Consider the following 9484-nt stretch of genomic DNA (forward strand, 5'->3'; position numbering starts at 1 on the left):
GACATTATCAGACAGTGGTCAACATTACAGAAATTATGTTGCCCAAAGAACTAAACTAGGAGATTGAAATGCTTAGATATCACAAAAACAATTGACAGAAAAATCCAGTCTGAAAAATGTCATATGTATTGTATTTTATAATAACATAGACTATACCACCGCTCCATAGCAGTTTCTCTGCCCATTGGTTGCAGGGCAGTTTGGCTTGATGTAAGATGATTTAGGATAATATTGAGGAATGCATAGCCCTCCAAAACCAACAATTTCCACAGTCATACAGTGGAGCGCTATGGAAAATTCCAAGTACAAGGTATGTTCTCAATTAAGTCTCCTACCATACCAAATTCAAGAACCAGCCCTCACATGACTTTGCACTTTTCAATGTAATGCCCCAGTGAACCGTATGTTCATGAAATATTCATGTATGTCTAAGAAACATGCAAAGCACATTTTGACAAGACCCACATTTATTTAAATTCACCTCATTTATGATGTTTATGCGACACAGCAGTTGCTCTCCTTTCAATTATTTCATACTTGATGAGGGAATATTCTTTCATCGTGTAAGATAGCTGTTAAACATTCAGTTGAAGAGCGCTTGCTTGGATCATGATCACGATCATGAGCGTGGACATCTACACCGCATTGTGACCATGTTCACGTTCCCCCATTTTGCAGCTGGTCACGAGACGAACAACAATTACTGAACTCAGCAGCTTTCTAAACACAAACAACCCAGTAAATCAACAAACTTGGGATTTTTATTTTCAGTCCCGACATGGACTTCCTCCTTCTGAGGCTTGTGAGTCTTGATTCATTAAACATTACTTCCACTCAAGCCTCGCTGTGGCAGCTTAACGCTGACACACATAATGAGAGATATGACTGTTTGTACCTCTTCTTCCAAGCGTCAATTTTAAATTACTTACAGCTGCCATTGAAACAAGGTTGCACAACAAATCTGTACAAGGAAGATAACTTGTGACAGGGAGTCGCAACCTAGAGACGTACAATCGGATTATGTCTACATGAGCTAAATCTAAGAGGAGGTATTTTAATCTAATGTGGCCTCCAGCCTTACTCTATCAAGTTATGATGTCCCAAAAAGGACATAAACACGGTTTTGAGTTATGGGATGTAGCCTAATACCAAAGTCGATTTAAACCATAGATCAGACAGAATTCTATAAAACACCGGGTTGTTAATAAAATACTAGTGGTAATTTTTGCTGTTTACTGAAGTTTTGAGCTCATTCTTCATGTTGACATTTGTGTTTTCACAGCACTCTCGTTTTTCAAGTTTTTTTTCTTCTAAGAACTTTAAACTAACTTATGGCATACTTACTATAGGTTGCCAATATGTGTGATTTGCATACTTGACATAACACATTGACTGTTCAGTATTGGCTATTACATTTTCTAAACGTTCCCCAATGGAAAGAAAACAACGGTCAATATTTCAGAGAGCTTGTACTAAGAATACAATATACTGTGCTGGCAAAACTCAATGTGGGCTGGCCAACATTGAAAAGTCAAGTGTGTTATGCATACGTATGTGTTAAGAGTAAAGAACGTTGTTCTGGTTCACTGTTCGGGGAAAATCTAAAGAATGCAAGTCACCATATCCACACCTATTCCTTTAGTTGAGAACTCAAGTCTTTCATGATCGTTCTCACTGATTTACAGACCGAGGCTGTTGAATTCATTGTCTGTCTCCTACCTAATATCTGGCAATAACTGCTGTCACCAGCTTTTCCTCAGAGAAGATTAATGGGAGAGCCAGCCCCCCCACCCCGATACCCATGAAAAAAACTAATGACAGCACTAGCCATTAAATACACAATAACACAGTCTCCTATACCTCAAATGGAAAGCAGTGGTCAACTGTGATACGCTAAGTCCCCTCGAGTGAGGAACCACAATTATCCAATACCACTACAAGTGTAGAGGAGCTAGTGAGGAAATATGGGGTTAGGAGGACCTCTTGTGACTTGGAGGTGCACTGTATCTTATTTATCATGATGGTCTTTTCAAAGCAGATGACAGTCCTGTAGCAAATAGCAGGAAAAATAAAACTTTGACTTATGATCAGGGCAATGACTTCTTCAATCTCCAGGTTTTCAACTTTGGATATTGGTCAATAAAATACCAATGTCCAAAGTCATGGCTCATAAGTTACACTTATGTCAAATCAGTTTAGCAAATACTGTGGGATTTTATTTTTTGAGTAGGCATCTCAGTGTAACACTGACACATATGGAGTGAACACGCCTGAAGAAGTCTTTGTGATAATCAATACATTTGTTATTTAACCTGAAGTATGGAAGTTTTTCTCCCCCTTCTGGCAGTGAGAGTAATTTCTTCTCTTCTTTCAGGACTCCCAGTCGATTGCTTTCTTTTTTTACTTTAATCCTTCCTCTGAACGCCGAGTTTCATTTTGACCCTTCTTCGGTTTTGCCGCCATAGCTTCCAAGCCCGGAAGCTTTCGGGCAGGGCAAGCCAATCAGAGGCATGCGAACACTTTCGTCACATGAAAGTTCATGTCTTTCATTTTTTATTTATTTGCATTTTTATATCAAAATCCAATAATTTTTACCCCCAAAACTTCATTTAAATCCATTACAAAGAGAACACACACACACACACACACACACACACACACACACACACACACACACACACACACACACACACACACACACACATACACTACCGTTCAAAAGTTTGGGATCACCCAAACAATTTCGTGTTTTCCATGAAAAGTCACACTTATTCACCACCATATGTTGTGAAATGAATAGAAAATAGAGTCAAGACATTGACAAGGTTAGAAATAATGATTTGTATTTGAAATAAGATTTTTTTTACATCAAACTTTGCTTTCGTCAAAGAATCCTCCATTTGCAGCAATTACAGCATTGCAGACCTTTGGCATTCTAGCTGTTAATTTGTTGAGGTAATCTGGAGAAATTGCACCCCACGCTTCCAGAAGCAGCTCCCACAAGTTGGATTGGTTGGACGGGCACTTCTTTGAGCAGATTGAGTTTCTGGAGCATCACATTTGTGGGGTCAATTAAACGCTCAAAATGGCCAGAAAAAGAGAACTTTCATCTGAAACTCGACAGTCTATTCTTGTTCTTAGAAATGAAGGCTATTCCATGCGAGAAATTGCTAAGAAATTGAAGATTTCCTACACCGGTGTGTACTACTCCCTTCAGAGGACAGCACAAACAGGCTCTAACAGGTACTATTTAATGAAGATGCCAGTTGGGGACCTGTGAGGCGTCTGTTTCTCAAACTAGAGACTCTAATGTACTTATCTTCTTGCTCAGTTGTGCAACGCGGCCTCCCACTTCTTTTTCTACTCTGGTTAGAGCCTGTTTGTGCTGTCCTCTGAAGGGAGTAGTACACACCGGTGTAGGAAATCTTCAATTTCTTAGCAATTTCTCGCATGGAATAGCCTTCATTTCTAAGAACAAGAATAGACTGTCGAGTTTCAGATGAAAGTTCTCCTTTTCTGACCATTTTGAGCGTTTAATTGACCCCACAAATGTGATGCTCCAGAAACTCAATCTGCTCAAAGAAGTGCCCATCCAACCAATCCAACTTGTGGGAGCTGCTTCTGGAAGCGTGGGGTGCAATTTCTCCAGATTACCTCAACAAATTAACAGCTAGAATGCCAAAGGTCTGCAATGCTGTAATTGCTGCAAATGGAGGATTCTTTGACGAAAGCAAAGTTTGATGTAAAAAAAATCTTATTTCAAATACAAATCATTATTTCTAACCTTGTCAATGTCTTGACTCTATTTTCTATTCATTTCACAACATATGGTGGTGAATAAGTGTGACTTTTCATGGAAAACACAAAATTGTTTGGGTGATCCCAAACTTTTGAACGGTAGTGTATATATATATATATATATATATATATATATATATATATATATATATATATATATATATATAAAATGGCGATATGGCGCATGGGGTGGTTACTGTTGCCCCCGGCCCCAACAACAGGTGGAGCAAAGGAGCAGTATGGGGAGAGTCTGTCCTGGTGCAGCACCACCATGCACCCCTGGCAGGACATGTGCACCCTGTACACCACCTCAGACACGTGGTTCATGACCTCGCTAGGCTACTGCCAATGGCTGCAAAGCTTGGAGGAAATCCCCTTCTTGTGAACAGGACAATACACTCATAATTGTCCCTGGGACTTGGAGTTCGACCCCTGGTCACTGTGGAGATCAGTGGGAACTCCGAAGTGGGCGAACATCTCCTCCACCAGTCTCTCTGCTGTCATGGTGGCACTCTGATCCGGCACCGTATACGCCTCTGGCCACTTTGTGAAGTAGCCCATAGCCATGAAGATGTAGTGGTTGCCGGAGTCAGTGACAGGGAAAGGCCCAAGAATGTCCACCCCTACTTACTCCATTGGGGCCCCCACCAAGTACTCCTGCAGCGGGGTGTGGGAGCGCTGGGTTGGTCCCCTTTGGGGAGTGCAGGAGTCGCAGCAGTGTACGTGTAGCTCCGTGTCTCATCGACAGCTAAGCCAGTAGAACCACTCCCTGAGGTGGTGGTCTTGGCGTTCCTGTAGTGCCCTGCCCCCACCGAGCCATGGACCATCTGGAGAACCTGGGGACAGAGCACATGGGGCACCAATAGCTGCAGAAGGTCACTTCCTCATGCAGGAGCTTGCCACCTCTGGTATGACAACCCGTTGTGGAGCTCGAATTTGCCCCATTGAGAGTGGTAGGCCTTTATCTCAGGCCCCAGCGCTGACACCTCTGTCCACTCAAGGCGCCACCCCATCTCCAACCAGTCCCTCACCAGTGCCAAGGTCACCTCTGCTTCCTGCTGCTGCCTCAGTTGCTGTGTGGTCAACAGGAACCACCTCTCCTCGTTGCTGGTGGTTTGGACGGCTTTCACCGGTGGCATCATCTGGCCCCGCTCCTCTTGCCGCTGGCAGTAGCGGCACTACAATGCCGCATAGGGGTGCTGGGAGAGCGTGTTGGCATTGCCATGATGTCATCCCGCCCGATGCTGGATTTCAAAGTCATACCCTTGAAGGGCCTCCAGCCATCAGGCCACCTGGCCCTCAGGGTGCTTAAAGTTCAGGAGCCAGGTGAGTGAGGTGTGGTCAGTGTGGATGAGGAAGTGGCTGCTGTGCAAACACGGTCGGAAGTATCGTACTGCCAGAACCACTGCCAAGCAGCTTGCTTCGGGTGGTGCAGTACTTCTTTATTGCCTAACTCAGGGCGCGACCTAATTAGGCTGCAGCGCACTCCCCTGCTGGGAGAGGACAGCCCTGATCCCCCATTGCTGGCATCAGAGTCCACGATGATGGACTTTTGGGCATCGAGGCAGGCCAAGACTGGGGCTTCAGTGAGAGCCACCTTGAGTCAGGTCAAGGCTGCAGCACAGGCGTCATCCCAGTCGAATGGTTGGCCCAGGTCGGTCAAGCTGTGGAGTGGACTGGCAATGGTAGCGAAGTCCTGGATGAAATGGTGGCAATATGATGCCAGGCCCAGGAAACTTCACAGCTCGCTGATGTTAGCAGGGGTTGGCCAGTCTCAGGCGGTAGCCACCTTAGCTGGGTCAGTGGCTACACCACATGCACTGACTACGTGGCCCAGTAACTTCGTCTCCCTTATCAGCAGGTGGCACTTGACAGGGTTTGGCCACAGCCCGGCCCGACAGATGGCTCCGGGGTACATCCACCAGCACCCTCTCCATCAGCTGCTTGAACATAGCCGGTGCATTGCAGAGCCCGAACAGCATGACGCGGAACTGCCACAGACCCTGCTTGATGGTGGAGGCAGTCTTTGGTCTCGCGTCGGGGGCCAGCTCCACCTGCCAGTAACCGCTGCGCAGGTTGAGGGAGCTGAACCAGCTGGAGCCTGCAATGTGGTCGAGGGTGTCATCGATTCGAGGGAGTGGGTAAGAGTCCTTTTTTGTAATGGTGTTAAGGCATCGATGGTCCACACAAAACAGCCAGCTACCATCTTTCTTCCACACCACGATGGCCAGAGCCACCCATGGACTGTCGGAGGGCTCAATCACCCTGGCAGCAGCCATCTCGTGTATTTTGTCCTCTGCCACCTGTTGCTTGGTGAGGGCCAGCCGATGGAGTCACAGACGGATAGGCTGGGCAGGGCAGTGGCATGAGATGACCCTTGATGGCATGCTTGTCCAGCCCAGTCTGCCTGCAGTCTGTCTCTTGCAGCAAAGATGTCCACATAGTCATCAAGGAGGCATTTTAACTGGTGGTGCTGGTGTGGGTCAAGGCCGTTACTGCCACACTGCAATAAGTTGCGTATGGCCTCAGTCGTCTCAGCGGAGGGTACGAAAGCAGGCTCAATGGTCAGGGCTGGGGAAGATTGGGGTGGTGCAGGGCTACTGGTGGTGGGTGTGCTGGCGGGCAGCTTGGACAGTGGTCTGGGCTGCTGGGAGGAAGAAGCACAGGGGCTCTGTGCCTGCTGGACGGTGGCTGCTTGGCGACTGGCTCATTGGTCTTTGGGTCTTTTCCTCTCCCGACCAAACTAGAGCACAACGGTCTTCATGCCGAAGGTGATGGTTTCCCCTTACATGGTAGCACGGGCTCCCCAGTGGGTCAGCAGGTCCAGGCCAATGATGCACCGGCCCCGGATGCTGGCGAGCCGGAACTCGTCCAGCTACTGGTCTCCAGCCTGGACTCGCAGTGACTTCTTCCCTCCACGCCAGCCTTTTCCCCTGTCACTGTAATAAGCTGGGTGTTGGTTGGGGACCATGCCACTGAGAGTGGGCCGGTGGTGCCTGGAAGGATGCCAGATCACACTAGGGAAATGGTAGACCCCATGTCTACCAGGACAGGATCGACCGTCGAGTTGACAGTCCAGCTACAGTCCTTTGGTGTGACCTAGGCGGCCAACCAGCATGCTTCGACCTTGAAGGAGGCCTGGAGACTGGAGTGGCAGTCCCCTCACTAGGCCACTCCCCCATCGTTTCCCGCCACCGGGTGGCTCTGGCCTGCGGTGCTAGTGCTGGGGTCGTGGCGGTCAGAGAGCAGGGGCCTTCTGCTGGCCTCGTGGAGAGTACCATCTCGGCGAGTTCAGCTTTGCAGAGAGCCTCGCTGAGGGATTGAGGCATAGCAAGGCATGAGCCCCTGCAAGAAAGAGTGGAGGGCCAGCTCCTCTTGGGCGGCTGCATTGAACTGCAGGTAAACATGTTGGGCATACAGCTGCACATCTGCAGCGAAGGTACCCAGGCTCTCTCCTTCTTGGTGGCAGCAGTTGGTTTGCTAGCTGCTCCCTGCCCTGGTCAGTGAAGGGTCATTGCCCGAATCACCTCTCCAGTGTCATGGTCAGGGCCTGGAGGTGCTGCTGCTCTGCTGGAGCTACGTCAAGGAGCACCTGCAAAGCCTTTGCCTCCAACGCCAGAGCCGGATTGATGGCAGCTTCTCCATCTGCTTTGCTATGCCACTAATTGGACTTGCGAGAGGTACGGCTCTAGCTGTGTCATCCAGTTGTACCTGGGCAGCTTGGCTGGTGTTCTATGCACAGTATCCCTCCCGTTCGCTAGGGGCGGTGGGTGGCGGTGGGTAGCAGGCATTCCCCTGTATTGGCCCTCCTGGCCTCTAGGGGGCGGTGGAGCCGCAGTGCATTAGAGCCATTAGGGTGGGTTGGACAACTTTAATCTCTGGCGGGTTCTGTCTTTTGCCACGCCAGGTTTTCAAAGCGCCAATGGGCCTGGTCAATGTCCTGCTCCGGTCTCTGGATCTCCCTTCCCATTCTTCAGCGAAATCCCCCTTCTGACACCAATGTGGTGAGCTAGTGTGGGAGAATGCATACATGCATGTGTCTGCACGTGTGCGCGCATGCACGCACGCACGCACGCACGCACGCACGCACGCACGCACGCACACACACACACACACACACACACACACACACACACACACACACACACACACACACACACACACACACACACACACACACACACACACACGCAAACATCCTCATTTTTTTGGGAACCAAAGGCACATTCTCAGTTTGTTTATCGACCCACCTTATTGAAACATTTCTGATAGATTTGACTTGGCTAAGATCAGCAGGGCAGGGTATTTGGTATGCTGAACAAGTTTTTGTTTATTGAGCAATATGGGCCTCTAAAGGCACCAATCATGGCAATATGGACCATGAAATAAAGAAAGAAAGAAAGAAAGAAAGAAAGAAAGAAAGAAAGAAAGAAAGAAAGAAAGAAAGAAAGAAAGAAAGAAAGAAACCAATGTGAATATTAAAGGAACGGCACCATTTAAATATACATGTTATTTCTGTTTGCAAGTTTCATTTCAATTAAGAAATTGAATGTCTGGTTGAAGAAAGTTTGCAGATGTTTAAAAAAAACTGTTTACTGACGGCTTTTCAAGTTGCCAAACTGACAACCATCGGGATGTTTGATCCTCGTGTTACTCTGCCTAGTTACTCTAGAAAAAGTCAAGCAGATACAAAAATCTGCGAACCATTTGCAAACATATTCCTGTGATCAATAGGCCTACATTCTTCTTCTAATTGGGCCTTTGAGCCAATTTCAAACTTTGTGTATATTTCAGTTTACTATAGCCGTTTTGTACCACCAGGGGCCATGTTCAGGCTTAATAATGTGTCTGAGGTTCCAGTCAAGACACATGATGGTGTGATCTTTAATCGGCTGTCTCCATTTCAGCTGAAGTAGCAAAACTGCTTATGCCACACTGGCAGCTGCTGGAGTAGAACTACATGTGCTCTCATGTTCCGCCATTTGTTACACATGCACATCTCCCTCAGATTCTGACTCGCTACCACCCTTTACTTCCAACTTTTCAACATAACAGATACATATCCCCCTCCCCGACACAATGCCTTGATGAAAGTAGCCATGACCACAGGAGGAATAGGCCTAATCAGTCAAATCAATGAAGTCTGAAGGACCTTGGCACAACACAAATCTCATCTTTTAAAGATCACGCCAAACACACGTTAAAAGAAGTTCTTTGAACATAAACTACAGCTGCTATGTCTATCTTCCTGCAGTTTGTCGGAATCTGAAACTGTATTGATTAAAAAGGAATTTATATATTTTGATGTTGCAGGAGGCACTCAGGAAGCTGGCAAGCATCCTATGCCTGCTCAATTGACATTTGGGACAACCAGGTTTCTTAGACGAGTGATTTTTGCACAACATGAGTCTTAACGGTTTTCTAGTTGAAATTGCCAAGAAAGCATGGTCTGTCAAGATGGTCTGTCAAGGCTCTCTGTGAAGTGGGAGGAGCCATGAATGGGTATCAGTGCAGGTGCAGATGTGGGTCCTGATAAGCAATTGGGGACAGTTGCAGTTTCAACGACTTAGGTGTGGGTACAAGTCTGTTTCTAGAGCTGGCTACAGATCCAGATGTAGATGTTCTTACAGGTGTATTTCCAAGTGCAGGTCCACAAATAGGTTTAAACACTTTGCATGTGTAAAAA

Source organism: Lampris incognitus, chromosome 3 (assembly GCF_029633865.1).
Source record: "Lampris incognitus isolate fLamInc1 chromosome 3, fLamInc1.hap2, whole genome shotgun sequence".
Lineage (NCBI taxonomy): Eukaryota > Metazoa > Chordata > Actinopteri > Lampriformes > Lampridae > Lampris > Lampris incognitus.